Below are 13,772 nucleotides of genomic sequence, written 5' to 3' on the forward strand. Positions count from 1 at the left end.
GTCCTAAGCCAGCTGATGTCACCATTAAGTGGTTGGATAGTGTGACTGTAAATGTTCTTGTAAACATTCTTTGAGTAACATTCATGAATATACTGTTCTGGATATTGGCCTTTATCAAATATGGCACACAATGCACGGGCACAAGGTATACCTGTTAGATCCCAAGATCTACATGAGCACGTTCTCCTTTCCAACTTCACTTTGAATTGTTGCCTTCCCTTCTTGATCTCATATCCATAATCACCATTGAAGTCAACATGCAAACTATGTTCACATCTAGCTTTTTCATTATTCTAGGTCCAAAGTTACCGGGCCATTTCTCTACCTCTTTCCTACATCTTGCAACCCTTGTCATGGTAGCAACCCTTATATCTTCTAACATCTTGACTATTGGTTTGCTTCTTGCCTTGACAATTGTTCCATTAAATGCTTCACACATGTTGTTATCTACAGAATCCCATTTAACTTCGGCTCTCATAAATGCCTTGCACCAGAACTTTGCAGGATAATTGGCCAAATCAACTTTAGCTTGTGCATCTTTCAAACCCAATTGTTCAACCATATCATTGAAATGCTCTTCAGTTGTTGCATTTGCACACATCCAAAAGTACCTCTTCAATACCTTGCCTCTGTGTTTCTTGCTCCAATTAACATGTATATGTCTAGCACAGTTTCTATGTTCAACATTGGGTAGAAGTTCATGGATCACATTGACTAAACCCTGCACAAACAAAAATAGACTAAGTCAAACACAAATTGCCTGTTTTTTTTTTAAAAAAAATTGTGTATTTAGAGTTACCATTTTCAAATTGTATTTAGAGTTGCACCTATGCTCAAGTATGCATGTTTTCAGCAGCAAACATCTATATCTTTCTTCCCAACTACAATGACAAACAAAAGGACACCCCTCAACACATTTCACCCTCACCCTCATACTCTCATTTTTGCATAAGTATATATCTCTTTTAAAGTGCACTGCATACTTTATCATGGCAGTCTTAAATTGTTTTGCATCCTCAAATAACATCCCTGGTTCTAGCTCTGGAAAATCACATAATGGATTATAAGATGGAATGTTAAATTTCCTTGATAGAGGTTTTGCATCTTTTGAACCTTCTTCTTCTTCTGACTCACATGTTGGTGGGTCTGCCGAGTCATAATAATAATTATCACTACATACCTCACTCTCATCTTTTTTCTTTTACTTTTTTCTGGGTTCATATTAGTGCCCTTAGCCCTGACAATCTTAACCTTGCCCTTATACTTAACCTCATTTCCCTTACTCTTACCCTTACACTTAACATTACCATCATCTTCTCATTCATACTGCAACTCCACATTAATCTGTGTTTCATCCTCTTGTGTAATCCCTCCAATATCTTTCTCAAAGTCATTATCTTGACTATCTACCTCATCTACATCATAAAAATCATAGTCTTCTTCATCACCTTCATTTCCATCACCCTCATTTGTTTTCTCATTTCCCTCATCATTCCTGACACGTACATCTACATCACCCTCATCATTCCCTCCACATCCAGGTAAAAAATAGGTTGGAATTAATTCAGCATCATTTAATCCATGATCCACATATATATCACATGATCTAAATTTCATTGCTAGTGCAGTTAGGTCTAGGGTACTTGCATCATTCCACAAAACTCTTAGTTGTTCCAATGGCTCATGGGCTGCTTTATAATACAATGTCTCAAGTTTTCCATATTGACCTTCTTGGATGAACTTCACTAAATGTGGGTATGAAAGTAAATCTGGGTCAATGTTTACAGACCAAACATCCCCATGTATGTACTGCAAATCTTTTTCTTTAACAAAATTTCCCCCATGGTGTATTATTAGTTCTACACTGGTACACATGACTGAAAAACATAACAATAAACACTTCAGTCTAGGCAATTCAATTAAATAGAACATTATCAATTCAGTTAAATAGATGTATAGAACACTATATACACTAGTACAATAGCACCGTATCAATTCTAACAAATAGGTCATCTATAACAAAGTAACATTATACATACCCCACTAAACCCAAAGCAAACTAAGACATACAGAAGCAAATGCATCATACATAGAAATTATAAAGGCCACAGAAAATCCAGCATTCATGATTCATGTCTAATGCACCTAATTAGTATATGTTTAAACAAATTTATTTTATTCCCTGCCCATCTATCTAAAGCTCAAACAACCCTTAATTAAAACATTCAAAATTCATTCCAATGCAGGAAATGTATTTCTTTTGGGCATTTCATCAAACAGCATGGGGGAACACTCAATGTTCCATTCAACAAATAAGCAATTTTATTCTTTTTCCTTAGGGTTTTGGGACCACATGGCTGACTCAATGTTCCATTAAACAATGAAGCAATTTTCTTCTTTTTTTCTTATTTAGGGACCACAAGTGAGAGTCAAAGTTCAATAAAGACATACGACAAGCATGGACCACCATGTATAAAAACAAAGCAGAGATGTCGTGGTTTCAGATTACACCCAACACCCAACAGAACACATACTATAAAATAGAATGAAATTAGTGGAAAACACATACCCTAAGAAATTGAAAGTGCGAACTGATGAAGCTATGAACTGATGCAGGTACAAACTGCTGAAACCAAGAAGCAACAACGAACAAGTTAATAGCTTTCACGTGGTTTAGGAATTTATGATGCAGGTACACTGTGAATGGAATTTCTGATGCAGGTTTTGGAATTTCTGATGCGTGGTTTGGGAATTTCTTATTCAAGCTTTGCGTTATACACGGTGGGGTGAATGGAAGAAAGAGTAAAGGAAGGAAAGGAAAATAGGAAATAAAAGGAAATAAAAAAATAAAAAGAATCCAAGTCAGCATACACATCAACATATAACCGGTTGGATGGAATGTTAACCTATTATCAGGTTAAATTGCACATATTTGATGTGTTGAAAGGGGTAATTGTACTTTTTTTTTACGTTCAGGGACCTAATTGCCATTTCACGTTTCGTTCAGGGGTCAATTTGGACCTTATTCCTTAAATTAATGAATACATTATATACACTTAAAATATACTCTCTTTGTATCATTTTATGTGCTATCCTTTATATAATAAAGCTATATGGTTTGAGAAATAATTAATGTTACAATTAATACCACAACATCCTTTATTATAAAAAAAAAAAAAAAAACAAAAAAAAAAACAAAAAAAAACACAACATTTAAAAAATAAAATAGCTATATATTATATAATCATATAAAAAATATACTTTTGAAAAATAAAATAGCTATATATTATATAATCATATAAAAAATGTGTTCAATTAGAGTTTAAATTTACACATACAAAATTTGAAATTTGCTTTCCAAATGTAATTATCTTAGTTATTATCGTATTGTGAAAATTATAATATAGATGAAATACAATTAAGAATAAATCAATGTAATTATGTAAATTATCTCTATAAGTTTATTTGAATATGCACATAATTAGAGATTATATTAACCATACAAAATTATAATTTTAATTTTAATTTTAATTGTAATTTTGTATTCTATAAAAATAATAAATACTTGACCAATGGAAGTTCAAAAATATTATTATATTAAATAATTTAAAATATTTTAGTTTTTCTATTTTTTATTTATATTTATAATAACATAATTTTTTTCCGTGCATCGCGCGGGTGAATTACTAGTTATAATTAACAAAGATTGACTCAAATTATTTATAATTTAATTTTTGTATCATTTTGTTTAATATTAATATATAACATTTATATAGAAATCACATCAAATGTACTTTTAAGTACAAAATTTTGTTAGGCGACGGTTTTGAGGGTCGAGTCCAACATCCTACATTCCTACAATTGAAACGTGGTGCTGACTATTATGCAAGTTTAATAAATAAAGTTGTGTCTTCGCTTTTAGTATAGTACTTAGACGTGTCAATCGAGTCAGCCCGTTTAGTTTCGGCCAAATCGATTTTTTTTAGTTGGGTTCAAAATTCTTAGCCCTAACCCTAAAAATTTTCAACCAAACACTAACTACGATTTTGATTCCCATTCCTGGGGTGTAAACTCATGAATCAAACACACCCTTATTTTGTTTCGGTGACAAGAGAAACCCAGCTAGTCACTACAATCAAATGGTGCACATTGGGATAATCGTGCCTTCTAACCCTAGTCAGTAAATGATTATAAGGAGGTAAATTAGTCTAAACCAACTCAAACTAAAAAAAGCAAATAGGTCATCGAACAGGTTCGGGAAATTAGTTTAGTTATTTTGCAATAAAGTTTAGAAAATTATTAGTACCTACCATAGCATTAACAAAGTACACAAAGACATTAAAGGTGGTCGCTACTAGTGTAATATGCAAGCTGGCAGACTGTTACGGCGTATTGAACAATATTCCAAGTGGTGCATTTTGGAGCCACTCATTAATATGTGAGGGTTTTATTGGGACCGAGTCCATCATAAACTGGGTATAGAAATATAAAACGGGGGTAGGCAAATAATAACTTTATTACCCGGGGCGCTAGGCCCAAAATAGTACGTACAAGCCCGAGGTACAGGCCCAAATACAAAGAATGCGACCCAAGGAATTGAATAGGGACCAAAACAATAACTAAACAAGTTAAGGGAACTAATAAATGAAATAAATCTAAATATTTTATTGATACAACTCGTACTCTGGTGTGCCAACAGGGGGTTGAAGACTCAGACCAATAGACCGGGAGGGGTTTGGTGAACCAAGGGGTGCTTTTAAAATGGAGGGAATTGTGCCTATTTATACTGTTGAGTGATTCACGGATGGTTGACAAATGGACGGCATCTGGCAGCCTCCATTCTGGACCACACACGTGTCACCCCACTACCTTGTTTTTAGTGCATTCCCCTACCTAAGTGGAGCTTCCCACCCTTTAACACACAAGATCTTGATTGGCTTGGTGGTTTGGGACTTATGCTGTTATGCTTGAAGTCGTGGGTCCGATACCCTGTAGTAATAATTCTAATAATATTTTGTTCCAAGCTTCCTTCTTTCCTTAGCCCGATAGAATTCCATTAATCTTGTTGGGCCAACACATCACCCATAAAGATGACACCCCGTTAGGGCGGTTGGGTCGACTTTCCCAATAAAATGGCCCCCTGGGGTCCCATATCGCCATCACAAGTCCCCTACTTTCTTTAGGCATCTCGATGCCTGAAGGAAGTATAATTCAATACCACCACCTCCTCCCTTTTCCAAACTCAACTTCTAGTTCCAAATTTTCCAGATATTTTTCGTTCCCCCACCATCGTACGTTGCTACCACACGCCACGCCATTACCGCGCGTCGCTATCGCACGGCCCTGACGGCCATTGACTCATTACTTGCTTCATCGCCTCGCCTTCAGGATCTGGTTTTCTGGACACACTTCTTGCATTGGATATCTTCCATGCTAGTTAGTACACGGCTTCTTTTGAATATTTTGTTGTTTTACACTGTTCTCCCTTGCTGCTTAGTCCTGCGTTTGTTGATTTCTCCATGCTGCACGTGCATGCTTCTTTCGAATAATCACTGGATGTCTTTGCTCCTTCTCCATGCTGTACCTGCACGCACCTTTTTTTTAATCGATGAATATAACCGATGGTTGCAGGATGGGGTAGTGTGGGTGGCGATAACCCACATGCCCCATCCGCCAAAAACCATGCGGCTTGCCGAGGGCAAGTCCGCGCATGTGGGTTGCGATAACCCACACGCCCCATCTGCCAAAAACCATGCAGCTTTCCAGGGGCAAGTCTGCGCATGTGGGTAGCGATAACCCACACGCCCCATCTGCAAAAAACCATGCAGATTGCCGAGGGCAAGTCTGCGCATGTGGGTTGCGATAACCCACACACCCCATCCACCAAAAACCATGCTGCTTGCCGGGGGGAAGTCCGCGCATGTGGGTTGCGATAACCCACACGCCACATTTGCCAAAACCATGCGGCTTGCCGGGGGCAAGTCTGCGCATGTGGGTTGCGATAACCCAACGCCCCATCCGCCAAAACCATGCAGCTTGCTAGGGGCAAGTCCGCGCATGTGAGTTGCGATAACCCACACGCCCCATCCGCTAAAACCATGCGGCTTGCCACGGGAAAGTCCGCGCATGTGGGTTGCGATAACCCACACGCCCCATCCGGCAAAACCATGCGACTTGCCGGGGGCAAGTCCGCGCATGTGGGTTGCGATAACCCACACGCCCCATCCGCCAAAACCATTCGGCTTTTCGGGGGAAAGTCCGCCCATGTGGGTTGCGATAACCCACATGCCCCAGCCACCAAATGTACACGGACTGCCTACCTTGCCATGCAAGTCTGGTACTCGAGCATCCCAATGGCCGTAGGGCCAACATGCATAGCACACAGGAGCACATATGAGCACATAGTTGAGGTGGTCGTGGGCCAAGCATGCATTGCACATAGGAGTACATAGGAACACATAGTTGAGGTGACCGTATGCCAGGCATGCATAGCATATAGGAGCACATAGTTGAGGTGGTCGTAGGCCAAGCATGCATAGCACATAGGAGCACATAGTCCAGGAAAATAAACATAATCTTTACTTAACAAAGTGTAAAAGTGCACTCACCAGGGTAGAGTTTCAATGTGTTAAGTGTGTTACCTCGTAGGGTAGCTCATCATGCGAATCAGTCATTTGGGTATTACCTCGGAATCTTGCTCAAATAATAGAGACTACAAACACGGTTTAATCTTAGCGATCCCCACAGACGGCGCCAATGATGGTTTTATTGGGACCGGAGGCACCATAAACCAGGTATAGAAATATAGAACGGGAGGTAGGCAAATAATAACTTTATTACCAGGGGGGCTAGGCCCAAAATGGTACGTACAAGCCCAAGTACAGGCCCAAATGGCAGCCCAAATACAAAGAACGCGGCCCAAGGAATTGAATAGGCCCAAAATAATAACTAAACAAGTTAAGGGAACTAATAAATTAAATAAAACTAAATATGTTACCAATAGGACTCGAACCCTGGTGTGCGAACAGGGGGTTGAAGACTCAGACCAATGGACCGGGAGGGGTTTGGGGGGCCAAGGGGTGCCTTTAAAAGGGAGGGAATGGTGCATATTTATACCGTTGAGGGATTCACGGATGGTTGACAAATGGACGGCATCTGGCAGCCTCCATTCTGGACCACACACGTGCCACCCCACTACCTTGCTTCTAGCGCATTCCCCTGCCTAAGTGGAGCTTCCTACCCTATAGCACAGAGGATCTTGATTGGCTTGGTGGTTTGGGACTTGTGTTGTTATGCTTGATCGAGGTCGTGGGTTTGATACCCTATAGTAATAATTCTAATAATATTTTTCTCCAAGCTTCCTTCTTTCCTTAGCCCGATAGAATTTCATTTTTCTTGTTGGGCCAACACATCAACCATAAAGATGGACACCCCGTTAGGGTGGTTGGGCCGACTTTCCCAACAAAATGGCCCCACGGGGTCCCATTATTGGTCAGTTAGATTATAAAGAGTGTGTTAGAGCTTATTGTGTAACTGTTAGCTACTTATCTGCTAGACTCCTGTGTATAAATACCTTTGTATATTTCCCTATTAATTTTTCAATACATTCTATTCCTCAATCTGGTATTAGTTTGCTGTTTCGATCCTATGGCCACTGATGAGAACCCCTCCCCTACCCCCGACTCTACCGATGGCTCGACCGCGGTGGCTGCCGGCTCCGACCACCGCTCTCCTAACTTGTTATAACAAGCCCACCACTACGTCTTCGTCTCCTCCCATCCACCACTCCTGTTGTGCATGCGTTTTCTAACTCGGACTGGATAGGATGCTCCGTTGACCGCAAGTCCATATGTATGAAGAGAACACCACTTATTTGAGATGTGACTTGTTGATATTATAATACACATAATATTATTATACTTTAAATAAAATCCAAAGAGTGAAGAAAAGTCTCCTAGCTAATTAATTGCGTGAATAAGCTGTGGTCCAATTCTTATACCTTGAACCAGAGTTTACACTCCGTGAATCCTGATACAAAAATTATGTACTTTCCGTTAACATATTTTGTACATACAGTTAACAGTTTATTTACATATAAACAAATAATTTCTAATTGTTGACACATAATATGATAGTTACAGGTACAAAAACTATCAACTGCAAGTGTGTCAATTAGTATAAATATAGAGTCCTGAAAATTATTTTTGAACCAGAATCTATAATGAAGGTAGACCCCGATCCATAATATAATTTGCCGCTTTGGTCTTGGTTGTCTTGGGTGACTTGGTCTTTTGTTTTGAGCATGGTTGAAAAAATTGCTAGGCGCTCATCGGACGCCCGAGGAGTGCCTAGCGCCTACCGCGCCTAGACGACGATTAATCGGCGCCTAAGCGCTCGTGTATTTTTTAATTTATTATTTCTTTTTTAAAAATTTGTTTTAATTTTTTTAATTTTTTAAGACTTGATAATTAAAAAATATTTAATATTTTAATAGCTAATACTAAAATATTAAATATTAACCTAAAAACATCTAGAGTTTGAACAATTCACTACTGGAAATTATGGAATTTCCGACCACCTGAAAGTGATCTTAAATCAAGTCGAAAGCCTTGTTCCGACCACTTTTGGTATCCGGAAAAACCTTTGGTGCTATTTTCGCCCACTTTTTGCTTTCGACTTGATTTAAGATCACTTTCAAGTGATTGGAAATTCAATAATTTCCAGTAGTGAATTTCGAATTATTTTGCTCAAACTGATGTCGTTTTGAGTGAAATAATCAATTTTAAAAAAAGGGATCAATAGCTAACTGATCGACTAGGCGACCTAAACAGCGCCTAGGCGACTTAGTCGGTGCCTAGAAGGCCTAGGCAGTCAGCGTCTAGGCGTCCTAGGCGGCGCTTAGGTAGCCTAGTCAGCCGCCTAGCCGGCCAACTGCCTAGAACACCGATTATGGTGATACGCTAGGCGGCCGGCTAGCGCCTAGCGCCTACACGCCGATTAATCGGTGCCTAGGTGGGATATTTGCAACACTGATTTTGAGATTTGAGAGGGCAGGCCATACTACATATATAATATATATAGTAGCTGGAAAGCATGATACAGATCTAACACAAACCAAAACCAATCATTTATTATCATTATCATTTCGAAACTGTATAGTCCATCCAGTCCAGTCCAACAACATGAGCCGCAGCTTCCTTGTACTACTCCCACTTGTGTTATGGGCAGTACTAGGTTGTTTTGCACCTACCTATATGGCCGCGGCCACATCAAAAACAAATTATCCCATAGCCAAACCTAACTGCGTTGATCATTGTGGGAACGTAAGCATCCCATTCCCCTTTGGGTTGACGGAAGATTGTTATCTAAACGAGAACTTCCACATCAACTGCAGCACTACAGGCACTAATGGTAGTTCTCCTAAGCCATTTTTAAGGCAGAGTAATATTGATATAACAACAATATCAGTTGAAGGGAAATTGAGCATTATGAACTTGATAGCTCAAACTTGTGATAAAGACGACCCATCCGACTGGGCATCGTTCTCACTCTTGAAATTCTACATCAACCAGACCGCCAATAAGTTCGTGGCCGTGGGTTGCAACAATATAGCAACTATCTCTGGAGAGGAGGGTGAAAAGTCGTACCAAACAGGCTGTATAGCATCCTGTAACTGCCTCCAAGATGTCGTGACCAGTGTTGAGCATATAACCATTAATGTGCAATCCAACTATCAGCTTATGCTTTTAGTTGAGATGGGGCACATGCTTCAATTTGGTATTGAGAATTTAACCCAATTAATGGAACTTGCAATGGAATCGGGTGTTGTCAGACGACAGACATGCTTATCCTGGCGAGTAATTTTAATTTGATGTTGCAAAACATGACGAGAAATGATCAGTATATAGAAGAAGAAGAAGAAGAAGATGGGGTTTATTGCAGCTACGCGTTCGCGGTGAAAAAGGATGAGTTCAACTTCTCCTCGGATATGCTAACCAAGAAATGGGAAATAGAGGAGCTGCCGTTGGTAATTGATTGGATGGTCAGCAAGGAGAAGTGCAATAGCAGTAGCGTATGCTGTTAAAGATTCAGAATTTGAGAGACCTGGCGGGTGGAGAATATCCACCACCCGCCAGTAAGGCGGAAGCAATATATGTGATAACCAAAGAACAAGAGAATAGATTATATTGAAATAATACAATAGATTGTCTCTCTCTCTCTCTTCTATACTTCTATGGACCTCTATATATACTAAACTAGATACTAAATTAGTCTAGGAAACTACTAATTAATAAGAATAGGAAAGGAAGAGAATAGGAAAGTAAGACAACTTTTCTAATATTCAACACTTGTGATTTCTTTCCTTAACACCCCCCCTCAAGTTGGAGCATGTAACAGATAAATGCCCAACTTGGGAATAAGAGACTTTTGATTGAAGGCACCAAGGGTAAAGATCAACACGAACACCATCACAGCAACATAAGCACCCTAGGATAGATGGCTTCAAAAGAGATTGCGCTATGTCTGACCCTTCATTGGGAAGACGAAGGCACCAATAATGGAGCTGAACACAATCCCGGGATATCACTGGGAGAAAAATCATATGGAGAGATACGACGACGACGTACCATCGTGACATCGTCGTCGTTGTTGCCAGCGTCCCTCTTGTCGGCGTCGACGACCTCTGTGTCTAAATCTCTAAGACTGCCTAATCTATAGAGATTCCAAATATTATATTTATATTCCATAACATTACAAATATATCACATGAGCCATAGGACTTCACATCTAGATTCATAACCTTCGAGATCAACACCCATGTCTCGAACCACTTGATCAATCTTCAAACCACGTTGTGCCAAATCAGTCCACTGTTGAATTTGTTGCACTAACTAAGCTTCCACGAAGCCAAAAAACAGGCCAAACACCACAGCGCACCTGCCACTCACACCCCACACCGTTATCAACACTGCCTAACACCACAGCGCTCTTGCCTCTCGCACCACAAATCATCATTAGCGCTGCCCAACACAGTGTTTTCCTGTTTTTCTGGTGCACACAATTGGTTCATCCCGAACCAATTGTTCTTCAACCATCGGCCTCCCATAACTGCCGTGGCATATGCCAGGTCCACATCCCTCCTAGCATCCGTGCTGCCCATCACTGCAGCACCCTGACAATTGGTTCATCCCAAATCAATTCTTCTTCAACCATCGGCCTCCCATAACTGCCGTGGCATATGCCAGGTCCGCATCCCTCCTAGCATCCGTGCTGCCCATCACTGCAGCACCTTGACAATTGGTTCATCCCGAAACCAATTCTTCTTCAACCATCGGCCTCCCATAACTTCCGTGGCATATGCCAGGTCCGCATCCCTCCTAGAATCCGTGCTGCCCATCACTGCAGCACCCTGACAATTGGTTCATCCCGAACCAATTCTTCTTCAACCATCGGCTTCCCATAACTGTCGTGGCTCTGATACCATGTTAAAGATTCAGAATTTGAGAGACCTGGCGGGTGGAGAATATCCACCACCTGCCAGTAAGGCGAAAGCAAGATATGTGAGAACCAAAGAACAAGAGAATAGATTATATTGAAAGAATACAATAGATTGTCTCTCTCTCTCTTCTATACTTCTATGGACCTCTATATATACTAAACTAGATACTAAATTAGTCTAGGAAACTACTAATTAATAAGAATAGGAAAGTAAGACAACTTTCCTAATATTCAACACTTGTGATTACTTTCCTTAACATGTGATTTCTGTGATTTCTTTCCTTAACATATGCAAAGGTAACACCACATGTGAAAATTATCCGGGTCCTGATGGTGGATACCGATGCTATTGTAAGAAGGGTTACCAAGGTAATCCATATCTTGATCCAGGTTGCCTAGGTACGTACCTATTGTCGGATAGTTATGCTGTGCATCCGTATGCACCATGCATGGTGCATACGGATGCAAAAACGACGTTGTTTTATTAAAAACGCGCATCCCACTTAAAAGAAAATTCAGTTTCGATTCCCCTCAACAGCATTATGTTGTTCATAGATTCTGGAATTTTAGTTCATAGATTCTGGAATTTTAGTTCATAGATTCTGGAATTTTAGTTCATAGATTCTGGATTTTTAGTTCATTGATTCTGAATTTGTAGTTCATCGATTATGGAATTTTAGTTCATCGATTATGGAATTTTAGTTCATAGATTTTGGAATTTTAGTTCATTCATTTTGGGATTTTAGTTCATAGATTCTGGAATTTTAGTTAATCGATTCTGAAATTTTAGTTCATCGATTCTAGAATTTTAGTTCATCAATTCTGGAAATTTAGTTCAAATTATGCACAATATAATGTTATTGTCGGGAATCGAAACTGATTTTTTTTTTAAAGTGAGACGCGCGTTTTTAATAAAACGACGTCGTTTTTGCATCCGTATGTACCATGCATGGTGCATACAGATGCACAGCATAATTTGCCCCTATTGTTTGCACCAGCCACTTTAATTATATGTGCCATTTCATTTTTTAGTTGATTGAATAAGTATCCGTAATCAGCGTGCACTCTCATTCTTTAAGAGAGGTCGGAAATTTGAACCCCTCTCGAATAGAAAAATCAATTTGGCCAACACTTTGTCACTTAATTGGGCCGGCCCAGTACGAATGAGAATTACTCTTAGTATGGTACAGGCGTAAATGTGCCTCCTATAGTTAGGTCTGCTCAGGCCACCTATTAGCCTAACAAAAAAAATAATAATAACAATAAGTGTGTGTTGAAAAAAAATGACATGACATTTTAAGCAGCTAGGGTATAGTTATTTAGGGGAATAAATATATGTAAGGTCCACTACCGATTTAGGTCACACATTGAAAAAGAAATGAATTTATACCATTATATATACAATACCCTTTTTAAAAAATTTAAATTTTGTAATTTAGAAGCTCTCTCGCACGCAAGGAGGTGCAAATTAAATCCTAGAATTAGAATGAGCTATACGATTCAAGCTTATAAAACTAGCTTCCTTTCATTCCTTGTGTGTTAAAGACAACTTTTAGCAAATTCTTTATTTTAATTTTTAAAATATGTTTTTTAAATAATTTTTAACTAAACCATCTCAAATCCCATTTTGCATGCTAAATCACAGACTAATTACCCAAAAAAAAAAAAAAAAATTTGTAGGCTTACACATAAAAAATGAACATTACACTTTTTTAAAAAAAAAAATCTTTTGATGTAATTGACATGTTCTAAATTTGATGATTTGTACAAATTAATAAATTTAATGACAATTTGACACTTATTTCATTCCTTATTTATTTACTTAGCTTTATTGATTATTGACTATGCAGATATTGATGAATGTGCAAATGGACAAAACAACTGCTCCAAAAACGACACTTGCTTGAATACACCAGGCAGTTACAAGTGCCCTCGCAAGGAACATTTCCAAGAAGATGGGAATGGAGGCTGCCAATTACCTATTAAAGATGAATGCAAAGAAAATGGAAAAGGATGTCATTCGTCTAACAGAGTGAACATGATTGCTTTGGGTAAGCATCTTTTGCCATTTAGGGCGTGTTTAGAAATCTGAAAAATGATTTATCAAAATTATTTTTCAAATTTTCAGTGTTTTCACGTGAAAGATATTACCATAAACACTTGTTTAAGTAATTAAAAAATGTTTGATTGCAGGTGCGACTTTAGGTACTGTAATGTTGCAGGTCATTTGTTTTTCTCTGTACTTGACATATAGACAGAGGAAATCTTTACAG

Source organism: Ipomoea nil, unplaced genomic scaffold (genome assembly GCF_001879475.1).
Source record: "Ipomoea nil cultivar Tokyo-kokei standard unplaced genomic scaffold, Asagao_1.1 scaffold1848, whole genome shotgun sequence".
NCBI lineage: Eukaryota > Viridiplantae > Streptophyta > Magnoliopsida > Solanales > Convolvulaceae > Ipomoea > Ipomoea nil.